This window comes from Lynx rufus, unplaced genomic scaffold (genome assembly GCF_022079265.1).
Source record: "Lynx rufus isolate CCGP_SWC_20201006 ecotype Redwood Valley unplaced genomic scaffold, mLynRuf1.p SCAF_4, whole genome shotgun sequence".
Classification (NCBI taxonomy): domain Eukaryota; kingdom Metazoa; phylum Chordata; class Mammalia; order Carnivora; family Felidae; genus Lynx; species Lynx rufus.
The window spans coordinates 109991522-110006578 of NW_025814856.1; positions in this window are offsets into that span (position 1 = coordinate 109991522).

The window sequence follows — 15057 nt, forward strand, 5'->3', positions numbered from 1 at the left end:
GTTCAACAAGTGGATAAATTATTTAAGAAATATAGAAAAACTGTCCTTTCACATATTCAAAAATTGGTTAATATTTATGGTAGGCAATCAGAAAGATGGCCCCTAATAACCTTCAACTCATGATATTCACACCCTGAGGCAATCTGCTTCTCTTCAGTGTACATTGGACCTAGAGACTAACTTCTAATGAATATAATATCGTGATGAGATGTGAATTTCATGCTTAGGTTATACCAAAAGACTGTGACTTCTGTCTTCCTTACCTGCTGTAGCTCCCTCCACTTGCTTTGCTAGAAACCAGCTGCCATGTTATAAGTTTTCCTATGGAGAGTTGGCCCAAGTGGCAAGGAATGGATGTCTCTTGCCAACAAGGAAGGGGAGCCTTCCACTAAACAAACCATGAGGACCTGAGTTCTATCAACAACCACATGGATAAGTTTGAAAGCAAATCTCACAGCCCGTCTTTCACGTGAGGCCTGCAGCCCCAGCTTATACCTTGTGGCCTTATGAAAGACTTTAAGCCAGAGCCATCTCAGCAGCTATGAGATAGTAAATGTTGTTCTAACTAAGGTTTGGGGTAATTTGTTACACATCCATAGATAATTAAGACAATATTATCTGTTTGAAAATGAAGATACAGTAATTAAGCTATTAATTTTGTGAATAATGCTAGAACCTTGAAAGCATTAGATGCGGCACCATTCAATATGGTGCTTGGGCAACTTCTGTTTTTAGGCTTTGAAATCTATTTTCTGGTCCTCCGTTGAGTCATCGATGTTGTTCTATTATTAATAATCAAATAATGGTATAGAATTACCACTATTACTCTGATGTGCAAAAGCTGGAATTTAAATGCTCTAATAGTATTGTTGATCATGTGACTCCTAGCACTGGAATCAGAAAATCTGAATTTGAATCTTATTGCTGGCATTTGTAATCTGTATGAACTGGTTATATTTCCTGAAACTAACTTAGTTGCTTCATGTGTAAAACATCACCGAACTTACCTATCTCAATAAGAAATTAAAAAAAAAAAAAAAATGAAAGTGTCTAGCACAAAACCAGGCCCAAAAGAAATGGAAAAAATAGTCATTGAATATGAGTTTAAAAGTCCTGTTTCTCATTAGAGTCTTTGAATTTAAAAATGATTTTTCAAAGATTAGAGAAGTCTCCAACAAACACAATTATTCAATTTAAGATGGAGAACAAAAGTTAAAAGGAAAGAGATTGTTTAGTTTGATTAAACACTAAAGAATGTGTAAATGTTCTTTCGTTAAAAATAATTAGACTGACCAATTGTTTTTTATCTCTGACAGGGGAAGAACCAGAATAAACGTAAACAAAATATGTTTACTGAATGCAATAATGAGCTATATCTCGTTCTCTATGGACTTAAACTATGTTCAGAGTGTTCCAATTAATAATAGAACTTATGGCATTGACCACTGTTAGTTTAGAAGAGAAAGAAAACTACTATAGAATCTTCATGCATAAAAATCCTTAAAAGAGGATGGATTAACATCTTTCATTCATATCATGTCAATATGTGTCGAGTCCAGTATTTGTCAAAGACGCTGCAGTTCAGAGTCTGCAAAGCTGAATGAGGCACAGCGCTTACCCTCTTGCCTTTTCCCTAAAGCTCCTGTTTAGAATTCCACTAAAGGAATTCCCCTTAACTTGATCCTTCTGTAGGATTTTCTTCCTCCCTCACCACCGTTATTAGTTGTCTCTTTACTTTTATTTTGTTTAAATGTTTTTTGGTTTTATTTGTAGAATAAATGTGTTTTTGTTGTTGTTATAAGCATCCCCAACACAGATAATATTAATTTACATAGTGCTGTTTATAAGGCGCTGTGTAGCCTGACACAAGACCCAAGTGGAAATTCAAAATCCAGTGGATACATCTCTAGATATATTTCTCAATCTTGGCACTAGCGACATTCTGGGCCAGATCATTGTTATGGGACCTGTCCTGTGTATTGTAGGGGGTTTAGCGGCAACCCTGGGCTTTCTCCGCCAGATGCCACTTGTACCTCCCTCACCCAGCTGTGAACAACAAAAATATCTTCTTCAGACATTGTCAAATGTCCCCGATGTGCAAAACGGTCCTGGGTTATAAACCACCAGCCTAGGCAAATTCTCCAGGAAACTTCCTAAAAATGCCAGCAAGCTGCTATTAAGGAAAACCTTATATGCAAGCTCTAGGGAACATGTCAAGACAGTAAGAAGAGGGCTTCCATATGGTTGTAAAAATTAGGGAGACTAGTAAGTTGTCCTTTTCACTGGCGTTTGCTACCTTGCACAGTAAGAACTGATCTCTTCACCGTACATTCAGCTCACACAAGTCCCTGAACTCAGTGTGAGCATGGTTGGTAGCATATTAAATATCCTGTCCCCAATAATGGGAGCTAGAATTCGTTTTGTTCCACACAATCCTGATAGTTCTTCTAAAACCGTATTTTAGGGGCACCTGGTAGCTCAGTTGGTTAAGTGGCCGACTTCGGTTTAGGTCATGATCTTGCAGTCCATGGATTTGAGCCCCACATCTGGCTCTGTGCTGACAGCTCAGCCTGGAGCCTGCTTCAGATTCTGTGTCTCCATCTCTCTCTGCCCCTCCCCACTCACGCTCTCTCTCTTTCTCTCTCTCTCTCAAAAATAATTAAGTTTTAAAAAAGGTCCTCAGACCTTGAATCAGAACCCCCTGGGGTAGAATCCAGGAACCTGTGTTCTAACAACTCTCCCAGTCCTTGTTCTGCGTGCTAAGGTGTGAGATGCATGACAGTAGACTGCGCACATGCCCTGTCCCCATAGTCTCCGTCGCAGTTACCTCATCTGTTTAACTAGGACTCTGCTCCAGACTCTTCCAGTTTGTACAGTCAGATGGAAGCCCTGCCCTAAAGCTCAGCTCAGTTGGCCAAAACCTGAACCCATTTCTTTTTCCTGTATTTATTTCTCCCTAGGGCCTGGATATTCTTGGTGTCTTCCAGTGACTGATTAATGCTTTGTTCCACAGAGAGGGACACAAAAATTACCACCTACGGTGATACCATTGCTCACTAGAAATTTTGGCAGCCATATCTGATTCTCACAGCTATCAATGTTGACCCAGATTTTGGCAAAATACTTTGATCATTGTGGTTTTGATTGTTGTCCACCAACCTCAGGAGCATTCCACAGCCAAGTCAGGCTCCTAGCCCCGGCAGCATGCAGTCTCGTTTCACTCTTTCCTGAGGAATCTCTTATTCAAGTACCAATGGGTTTCCTGGCCAAGCCTAAACCTATTAGGACCTTACCTCACCAGTAGTAGAGGCCTAACAGTCTGTAGTTCCCTGGTATGTCAGAAAACTGGAGGACAAAAAGAACGTAGCAGAGAATCTGGCCCAATACCACTACAGCTTTTCTGGGAAATAAAGTTGCTGCAGAAACTTCCTAATTTCAATTCTGGTATGTTTTAATGAAGTAATTTGCTTCCAAGTTCTGTGTAGATGGGAGGTGTGGTGTAGGGGTCCCACAGCTACTATGTAGCTGGAACGAAGGATACGTGCTAGGGAACATGGAAAACAATTGTGTCTACATTGATTGGAAAGACAGATTGGAGCAGATCATTAACTACAGTCCTGCTTTGCAGGTTTAAAAGTTTGGAGATAATTTGGTAAACAGTGAAGAGTCACTGAAGGATGTGAATGTGAATATATGTGTTTGTTTTTTATTTTCACAAAGTAAAAACACCATGTAACTTACATACAGGTAAAGTGATAGAAAATTTCCAGTACCCCAAAGTTTCTCTCCTGTCCCCTTTCCTAGTAACCACTTTCTTCCTCCTCCCTAAAATAAAATTACTATTCTGATTTCTGACACCAGTTATTAATTTTGCCTGTTTTAGAATTTGATATAAGAATGACTTTTTTCATTGTTGTATACTATTGAATTGCATTGACATCCACAATTCATTTATCGAGTCTAGACTGGATTGGTTCTAGCTTGTGGCTATTATGAATAAAGTTGTTATAAACATTCTAGTGCCTGTCTTTTGATGCATCTATAGATATATATTTTTGTTAAATATAAATCTAGTTGTGAAGTGGATGAAATAGAGAATTTGTATATTCAACTTTAGTAGATAATAACAAAGTTTTCCAAAGCAATCTCATTAAATGAAATGTTCACTCGCCCTGACAGATTATAAGCAGGGGAAGGTCAAGAGCACACGGTTTCAGAACACTGATTCTAGATGCAATGTGTGATATGGGTTAGGCAGAGTTACACTGCAACATAGGAAGGAGGCACATTATTTTGAGAACTCAGGTGAAAAAAAAAAAATCCCAGGGGCGCCTGGGTGGCGCAGTCGGTTAAGCGTCCGACTTCAGCCAGGTCACGATCTCGCGGTCCGGGAGTTCGAGCCCCGCGTCGGGCTCTGGGCTGATGGCTCGGAGCCTGGAGCCTGCTTCCGATTCTGTGTCTCCCTCTCTCTCTGCCCCTCCCCCGTTCATGCTCTGTCTCTCTCTGTCCCAAAAATAAATAAACGTTGAAAAAAAAAAATTTTAAAAGAAAAAAAAAAAATCCTGAACTTGAAAGAGAGAGGGAAGGCTAGGACAAAGATCAGAGACACTGAGAATAGGTTGGCAGTTGATTGGAAATGAAGGCAAAGGTGAAAATAAAGTTGTAAAGCTGGGTGACTAGGGAAATGGTGGGGTCAGGGGGGAACCAGGCTGGAAGAGTTTAAAGTTTAATAATGAGTTTAGACTGCATTAGGATGTGGTTACGGTGCTGGTGGAAATCCAAGAGAAACTGTCTAAGAGACAGCTAGAATCAAAGCTCAAGAAATCTATCCAGCGATGGGCAGCAAATTTAGTCGGATGCTTTCTTAGAGTAGAACCCTAGAACTTGGTTTAGAAACCTTTTGTCAAGTAACACAAACACTTTCATTTACATACCTACTGTCATGTAATCCTGCCCCTAGATTTTTTAAACCTAATTCCCTACTTTCAGGAATTCTCAAGTAGTATAAACTATAAGCTTATAAAACTTATGCCCTGTGTTTTTTGCAAAACCATAAATAATAAACATCTCTCAACATCCCTTCTTTTTTTATTACCCAGATAGCAACTGGCTTAGTTCAAGTTTTCATCATTATTTGCCTGGGCTACTGTCATTAACTACTTAACTGATCTCTCATCTTACAGGCTCATCACCTTAAAATGCACTCTCCAGAATAAGATACAGCAGGATCTTTTTTTTATTTATTAAAAAAATTTTTTAATGTTTATTTATTATTGAGAGACAGAGAGACACAGAGCATGAGCATGGGAGGGGTAGAGAGAGGGGAGACACAGAATCTGAAGTAGGCTCCAGTCTCTGAGCTGTCAGCACAGAGTCTGACCTGGGGCTTGAACTCATGAACTGTGAGACCATGACCTAAGCCAAAGTTGGTCGCCTAACCATCTAAGCCACCCAGGTGCTCAACAGCAGGATCTTTTAAAAATGGATATCAGAGCATCTCATTTAAAAATGTTAGTCGAGGCGCTCCTGGGTGGCTCAATGGGTTAAGCGTCTGATTCTTGATGTGAGCTCAGGTCATCATCTCCATGCTCACAGCACACAGTACAGAGCCTGCTTGGGATTCTCTCTCTCCCTCTCTCTGGGCCCCTCCCCTGCTTGCGTGCTCTCTCTCTCTCTCTCTTTCTCTCTAGAAAAAAAAAAGTCAGTTAGATCCTTTTACTTGCAGAACAAACATCTTCATGAGCCAGCTATCCTCCTTTCTTTCCATTCCTTAGATTTATGTTTCTATAGTAGTTTTTCACGCTCACCATTCAATTTAATGCCTTTATGCCTTTCATTCCTGCAAATGCTCTTTTCATTATTCAAAATTCTGTTCTTGGAAGCCTTTATTGAAAATATAGACTAAATTAACAAATGGTGAAATACAAAGGAAAGGACAATTGGGAGAAAAGGAAGAATATTTGGGAGATGGGTCTCTGAGGATTAGGTATTACAATTTAGAATAATATAAAGACATTTATTTTTTATTTTTTTATATTTATTTAATTTATTTTTTTAATTTACATCCAAGTTAGCATATAGTGCAACAATGATTTCAGGAGTAGATTCCTCATTTCCCTTACCCATTTAGCCCATCCCCCTCCCACAACCCCTCCAGTAACCCTCTGTTTCTTCTCCATATTTAAGAGTCTCTTATGTTTTTGTCCCCCTCCCTGTTTTTATATTATTTTTGCTTCCTTTCCCTTATGTTCATCTGTTTTGTATCTTAAAGTCCTCATATGACAAAGACATTTATTTTAATCTCAGTAAAATCAGGTGATTTACATTTCCAATCCTAATACACAGCACAATGTATTTAAGATCAGTAAAATTATTTAAAATATAATTATTAAAATAGAGAAAAGGATATATGCAGATTTTCAGCACAGAATATTTTATTTATGAACGTTGAAAGAGAATACTGCTTTATATTTTTAAATTTTCTAAACAAGTGTCCTTAATGCTCTCATACGATTAACAAGAAAATTAAGCTGATTACTTCATAATATTTAAGCTTATTGTATTATGGAAAAGAGTTGCATCATCAGATTTCTACCTTTTTAAGAAATAGGATTATAAAATTATGAAAAGGATACATGCATGTTATAAACTGTGTCAATAGTTCATTAAGTAGGATAAAGTCACCTCTTCCCATTTCTCCTCCAACCCCACTACCCAGAAATAATCAGTTAGGAGTGCCTTGTGATGTTTCCCAACATTTTCTGCATTTATAAGCTAATTTAAATATGATATGCATATAAATACACATATATATTTTTAACTTTTGTCATAAAGACAGGAACATGCTATACATAGGATTTCTCAAATTACATTGAGTATTTAATGACCTATCTTGGACATTTTCCTGTATCAGAACATACAGGTTTGCCTCATTCTTTTCAACCTTAGCATTGGATGGGCTACATGGATCTTATATAAACTATCCATTAATTCTCTTCTGATAAAATATTTAGATTATTTTTAGATGATCTCCTTTATATATGTGGCAGGATATTTGTTCTAGACAATCACTTAGCGTCCATTTTTTTCCTTTGCCTTCATCCAGGAAGTTGAGGAGGAGGTAGAATTGGGAGGGAAGGACTGGGGTTGGGTATTTGTGCTTCATGAAAGACCAGAGGCCAAGCCCTACTCCCTGACAGTGTCCCAGACAGGTGGCTAATATTCAGAAAGGCACGATAACCACCTTCATTAAAGTTCCAGTAGGATATGTAATTCCAGAGCCTCTGTGGTAGAGGATAAAGTCTGGGATTGTGATGCCTCCTGCTTTGTTCTTCTTCTTCAAAATTACTTTGGATATTCGGGGCCTTTTGTGGTTCCATATGAATTTTAGGATTGCTTCAAGAAGAATGCTGGTGCAATTTTGATTGGGATTGCACTGAATGTGTAGATAGCTTTGGGTAGTATTGACATTTTAACAATATTTATTCTTCCAATCCATGAGCACGGAATGTTTTTCCATTTCTTTATAACTTCTTCAATTTCCTTCATAAGCTTTCTATAGTTTTCAGCATACAGATCTTTTACATCTTTGGTTAGGTTTAATCCTAGGTATTTTATGCTTCTTGGTGCAATTGTGAATGGGATCAGTTTCTTTATTTGTCTTTCTGTTGCTTCATTATTAGTGTATAAGAATGCAACTGATTTCTGGACATTGATTTTGTATCCTGTGACTCTGCTGAATTCATGTATCAGTTCTAGCAGACTTTTGGTGGAGTCTACCGGGTTTTCCATGTATAATATCATGTTTTCTGCAAAAAGTGATAGCTTGACTTCATCTTTGCCAATTTTGATGCCTTTGATTTCCTTTTGTTGTCTGATTGCTGATGCTAGAACTTCCAACACTATGTTAAACAACAGGGGTGAGAGTAGACATCCATGTCGTGTTCCTGATCTCAGGGAAAAAGCTCTCAGTTTTTCTCCATTGAGGATGATGTTAGCTGTGGGCTTTTCATAAATGGCTTTTATGATGTTTAAGTATGTTCCTTCTATCCCGACTTTCTAGAGGGTTTTTATTAAGAAAGGATGCTGAATTTTGTCAAATGCTTTTTCTGCATCGATTGACAGGATCATATGGTTCTGTTCTTTTCTTTTATTAACGTCATGTATCACATTGATTGATTTGCAAATGTTGAACCAACCCTGCAGCCCAGGAATGAATCCCACTTGATCATGGTGAATAATTCTTTTTATATGCTGTTGAATTCGATTTGCTAGTATCTTAGTGAGAATTTTTGCATCCATATTCATCAGGGATATAGCCTGTAGTTCTCTTTTTTTGCTGGGTCTCTGTCTGGTTTAGGAATCAAAGTAATGCTGGCTTCATAGAATGAGTCTGTAAGTTTTCCTTCCCTTTCTATTTTTTGGAACAGCTTGAGAAGGATAGGTATTATCTCTGCTTTAAATGCCTGGTAGAATTCCCCTGGGAAGCCATCTGGTACTGGACTCTTATTTGTTGGGAGATTTTTGATAATTGATTCAATTTCTTTGCTGGTTATGGGTCTGTTCAAGTTTTTTATTTCCTCCTGTTTCAGTTTTGGAAGTGTGTGGGTGCTTAGGAATTTGTCCATTTCTTCCAGGTTGTCCAGTTTGTTGGCATATAATTTTTCATAGTATTCCCTGATAATTGCTTGTATTTCTGAGGGATTGGTTGTAATAATTCCATTTTCATTCATGATTTTATCTATTTGGGTCTTCTCCCTTTTCTTTTTGAGAAAGCCTGGCTAGAGGTTTACCAATTTTGTTTATTTTTTTCAAAAAACCAACTCTTGGTTTCATTGATCTGCTCTACAGTTTTTTTAGATTCTATATTGTTTATTTCTGCTATGATCTTTATTATTTCTCTTCTTCTGCTGGATTTGGGGTGTCTTTGCTGTTTTGTTTATTTCCTTTAGGTGTGCTGTTAGATTTTGTATTTGGGATTTTTCTTGTTTCTTGAGATAGGCCTGGATTGCAATGTATTTTCCTCTCAGGACTGCCTTTGCTGCATCCCAAAGAGTTTGGATTGTTGTATTTTCATTTTCATTTGTTTCCATATATTTCTTAATTTCTTCTCTAATTGCCTGGTTGACCCATTCATTCTTTAGTAGGGTGTTCTTTAACCTCCATGCTTTTGGAGGTTTTCCAGACTTTTTCCTGTGGTTGATTTCAAGCTTCATAGCATTGTGGTCTGAAAGTATGCATGGTATGATCTCAATTCTTTTATACTTATATAAAGGGTTGCTTTGTGACCCAGTATGTGATCTATCTTGGAGAATGTTCCATGTGCACTCGAGAAGAAAGTATATTCTGTTGCTTTGGGATGCAGAGTTCTAAATATATCTGTCAACTCCATCTGATCCAATGTTTCATTCAGGGTCCTTGTTTCTTTATTGATCCTGTGTCTAGATGATCTGTCCATTGTTGTAAGTGGAGTGTTAAAGTCCCCTGCAATTACCACATTCTTATCAATAATGTTGCTTATGTTTGTGATTAATTGTTTTATATATTTGGGGGCTCCCATATTTGGTGCATAGACATTTATAATTGTTAGATCTTCCTGATGGATAGACCTTGTAATTATTATATAATGCCCTTCTTCATCTCTTGTTACAACCTTTAATTAATTAATTAATTAATTAATTAAAAAAATTTTTTAATGTCTATTTATTTTTGAAACAGAGAGAGACAGAACATGAACAGGGGAGGGTCAGAGAGAGAGGGAGACACAGAATCCGAAGCAGGCTCCAGGCTCTGAGCTGTGAGCACAGGGCCCGACGTGGGGCTCAAACTCACGGACTGTGAGATCATGCCCTGAGCTGCAGTCGGACACTCAACTGAATGAGCCACCCAGGCGCCCCTACAACCTTTAATTTAAAGTCTAGTTTGTCTGATATGAGTAGGGCTACTCCAGCTTTCTTGTGAGTTCCAGTAGCATGATAGATAGTTCTCCATCCCCTCACTTTCAATCTGAAGGTGTTCTCAGGTCTAAAATGAGTCTCTTGTAGACAGCAAATGTATGGGTCTTGTTTTTTATCCATTTTGATACCCTATGCCTTTTGGTTGGAGCATTTAGGCCATTTGTATTCAGTGTTATTATAGAAAGATATGGGTTTAGAGTCATTGTGATGTCTGTAGGTTTCATGCTTGTAGTGATGTCTCTGGTACTTTGTGGTCCTTGCAACATTTCACTCACAGAATCCCCCTTAGGATCTCTTGTAGGGCTGGTTTAGTGGTGATGAATTCCTTCAGTTTCTGTTTGTTTGGGAAGACCTTTATCTCTTCTTCTATTCTGAATGACAGACTTGCTGGATAAAGGATTCTCAGCTGCGTATTTTTTTCTGTTCATCACATTGAAGATTTCCTGCCATTCCTTTCTGGCCTGCCAAGTTTCAGTAGATAGGTCTGCCACTAGTCTTATTGGTCTCCCTTTATATGTTAGAGCATGTTTTCTCCTAGCTGCTTTCAGAATTTTCTCTTTATCCTTGTATTTTGCCAGTTTCATTATGATATATTGTGCATAAGATCGATTCAAGTTATGTCTGAAGGGAGTTCTCTGTGCCTCTTGGATTTCAATGCCTTTTTCCTTCCCCAGATCAGGGAAGTTCTCAGCTATGATTTGTTTAAGTACACCTTCAGCCCTTTTCTCTCTCTCTTCCTCTTCTGGAATTCCTATTATACGGATATTGTTCCATTTCATTGCATCACCTAGTTCTCTAATTCTCCCCTCAAACTCCTGGATTTTTTTATCTCTCTTTTTCTCAGCTTCCACTTTTTCCATAATTTTATCTTCTAATTCACCTATTCTCTCCTCTGCCTCTTCAATCCAAGCTGTGGTTGCCTCCATTTTATTTTGCACCTCATTTATAGCATTTTTTAGCTCCTCCTGACTGTTTCTTAGTCCCTTGATCTCTGTAGCAATAGATTCTCAGCTGTCCTCTATACTTTTTTCAAGTCCAGCGATTCGTTTTATGACTATTATTCTAAATTCATGTTCCGTTACATTGCTGAAAACGTTTTTGATCAATTTGTTACCTGTCTCTACTTCCTGGAGTTTCTTTTGAGGAGAATTCTTCCATTTTGTCATTTTGGGTAGTCTTTGTGGTGGCTCCAAACTGTAGGGCACTCCCCTGTGCTGTCTGGAGTAACTTGTGTTGATGGGCGGGGCTGCAGTCAGATCTGATGTCTGCCCTCAGCCCACCACTGGGGCCACAGGCAGACTGGTGTGTACCTTATCTTCCCCTCTCCCAGGGGCAGGACTCACTGTGGAGTGGTGTGGCCTCTGTCTGGGCTACTTGCACACTTCCAGGCTTGTGGTGCTGCTTTGATGGGATCTGGCATATTAGCAGGGGGGGATCCGCAAGGTCCACAGGGGCAGGAGGGGCAGGCTTAGCTCCCTTTGCCATTGGTGGTCCCCTGTGGGTGGGGTCCTGCAGCACCAGGAGGGAGGCAGGCAGACCCTTCGGAGGGATGGATCCACAGAAGCACAGCGTTGGGTGTTTGAGTGGTGCAAGCAAGTTCCGTGTGGGGAACTGGTTCCCTTTGGGATTTCAGCTGGGGGATGGGAGAGGGAGATGGTACTGCCCAGCGCCTTTGTTCCCCACCAAGCTGAGCTCTGTCTTCCGGTGCTCAACACCTCTCCCTCCCATTGTCCTCTCGCCCTCCCGCTCTCTTAGCATAACTGTTGGCTTATAACATTCCAGATGTTAAGTCCCACTGGCTGTCAGAACTCATGCAGTCCGGCCTCTCCACTTTTGCAAGTCAGACTCGGGGGCTCTGCCTTGCTGGGTGGGCTGCCCCTCCACCACCCTGGCTCCCTCCCACCAGTCCCTGTAGCGCCCACCGCCTCTCGCCCTTCCTACCCTCTTCCGTGGGCCTCTCGTCTATGCTTGGCTCCAGAGAGTCTGTTCGGCTAGTCTTCTGGCAGTTTTCTGGGTTATTTAGGCAGATGTGGGTGGAATCTAAGTGATCAGCAGGACGCAGTGAGCCCAGCATCCTCCTATGCCGCCATCTTCCCCCCCAAAAAAATGTAATTTCATAGCCTCTGAACCTGAAGGGAACATGTAGCCTAGAAATGGGTATCCAGTAGGGAATGACTGCTGATGACCACCAGTGCCTAGAGGAACCTCCCCAGTGCCTTAGCCTTATGAAGAAAACTCTGCAAAGCCCTTGATGAGGGGCAAGGGAAGGAGCGAAAGGAAAATGAGGGCCAGGTTTTTAAATTAAATTGCTTTAAAAATATAAAGAAATGCATACATGTATATATGCATTATACACATATGCATATGTATATACATACATATATATCACAATATATATATTTTCATATCTAAGCTTCTACACCAGAATTCATACCATCTTCATAAACATTTGCAATTTCCAAAATACCAAGTTATTTTATCTATCTTGATATTTCAAAGTTGCATGTCAATTTTCGAGACTTTTTATCCATTAAGAAGATAGTTCTTTTACATTGATTAACAAAACAATCCCCACTTAAAATAGTGTTCCTTTATCTCGACATAGTTACATGTGGAATTTTCTGACATCCATTTGCTCTCTTAAAATATAATTCCAACAAAAATAAACCATGCCTTTGCTACTTTAAGGATTTATTATATCACTTTGATTTCATACTGACATCAAGCATGGCTTGGAACACATAATATGAAGAGAAAAGATTTAATAGTTTATTTTGAAGAGAAAAAAATAATTTCTTTATGGAAAATCCATGTCTGCATTATGATCATTAATTTTTTTTTGTTTGCCATTGCTTTTACCTTTAATTGGTACTTTTGCAATCTTTATTGAAGGCTTTAGCTTCGTTTAAGGTTGGCAAAAGATTAAGTCAATTAAAAATCTCATGGAAACAATTTAACCATTATTCTCTGATTAAGAAGCATTGATTAAAATTGCTTTCAACAAGGAAAGACAGAGAGGATCCTTAAAACGTCTTATGGCTTAGAATTTTATTATGTCAACTAACAGTTTAGATTGCCTTCGGGCCCAACTCTCCAGCCTGTTTATATAGCAGTTGGGGCTGTTGGCCTGACGGTGGTCGGGGAGACAAGGCTCTTCTGACAAACAGCCAAAGAAGAAGTTAAAACAGACTGGGGAAAGTCCGCTCCTGCCAGGACATTGCAAGCTGTTTAGTGACCATCGAAATGTTCTGCTGGTTTTGTTGCCATACTTGGTAGTCCTGGGAATCTTGCTAGTCTCAGAAGTTGAGCAAAACAAAATACAACTGTGCACAGCCACGCCCTAGGGTGACTGTCTCCAAATACCATACAAGTCCGAGGCTGAAGCACTTGAAAGGCTTGCGTCCCTCCAGATGAAATCTTCATAAGATTGAGCCTTTAAAGACAACCCTTAAGCACATAAATGTTGTCATTTACGGCACGATCTCAACGCTATTTTCCCTTTCCAATTATAAAGGTGGCTAATGCACTTGATAATTACAGTTCCTTAAAATTTATTCACTCTGGAGTAGATCAGCTCAGAAATGTTGGCACTGTTTCAGTGTTCCTTAACAACTGCTTGCCAAACCACTCTTTGATCCAGTGAAATCATCATATGATTCAAAACAAGGCCTACAGCCTTTCAAGAATTCACATCTTAAATCCTCATCTTCATTGCTCAACCTCTCCACGTCGGACCTAAAAATTGATTTTTCCTTATCAATGCCAAAGGGATACATTTTTTTCACTGTGGGATTTATAATATGCTTTCTTTGTTGCCCTTCATTTATTTACCACTACAGCTAACACATACTGAGTACTTAGTATGTACGAGAGATTGTGGCTTGCCCTGCAGTGATAGAATAAACTACCTCCCCTAAATTCACTGCACAAGATTAAGACAGTCAGTTAAACAGATAATTACAGTATAGGGCTAGAAGTCAGGGCAGGAGAGAATCAAAGAATTGATCTAGAGCTCAAAGTCACTGGTGAGGACGAGAAAGATTTCCAGGGGGTGTGAATTCCGAGCACAGTATTAAGGATAAACAGAAGGAGGCAGATTAAAAAGCAAGTAAGTTGCAGTATTCTAGACAGAAGAAATAGTATGTGCTCAAAGATCTGGCAGTGACAGAAAGCACAGCAAATTTTAGAAACTAAACCCGTCTTGCTTGCCTTGAAATGCCTCCCATGGAGTAGTTAGAAGAGGCCAGAGAAATAAGCACTGGAAGAATTTGAACATTTTCTCAGCCTAAGGAGTTTTAATTTGATTCTTTATTTTGTTTATTTTTTGTTTGAGAGACAGAGAGACAGGGCGCAAGGGAGTGAGGGGCAAACAGAGAGTGGGAGATAAAGAGAGAATCCCACAAGGGGCAGAGGAAGAGAGAGAGAGAGAGAGAAGCAGGGCTCACCTGAAGCAGGGCTCCGAATCATGAACTGTGAGATCATGACCTGAGCCAAAGTCAGATGCTTAACTGACTGAGCCACCCAGGCCCCCTTTGAATTTTACTCTAAAATCAACATGAACTCCTAGAATTTTGAGCAAAGAAGTGACATGAGTAGTTTGGGGTTTTGGACAGATAACTCTGAGGGGTTGTAGAAGAAATTTAAATTTCAGAAATATTTAGCATTGGGTGAGCATAACTCTAATCAAATGGAGGACTGAGGAGAGAATCCAGGCCTGAAAACAGGGCTGGGCTAAAAGCTGAGGGTTGAACCATCACGTCTGTAGGTCAGGAGTATCATTAAGAAAGAAAAACTAAAGAGGGAAAACTGAAAAGGACGGGGAGGGCGTGGAGGGAAAATGAGGGGACTGAAGAACTGGAGAGAGGAGAAAAGAAAAAGAGGGAGGGAAAGTGGAGGTGATTTGGAACAAACTCTGGCTGCATAAATCATAGCTCTCCTACTGGCGACAGACAAGGGGCTGGGAGGGCAGAGTCAGGATATTCCAACGGTGTTCTATGTCTTCAAAAAGACACAAATTATTTTCTTTTAGAAAAAACACTTTATTGAGGTACGATTGACATATAAAAAGCTGTACATACAGAATGTACACAACTTGGTGATT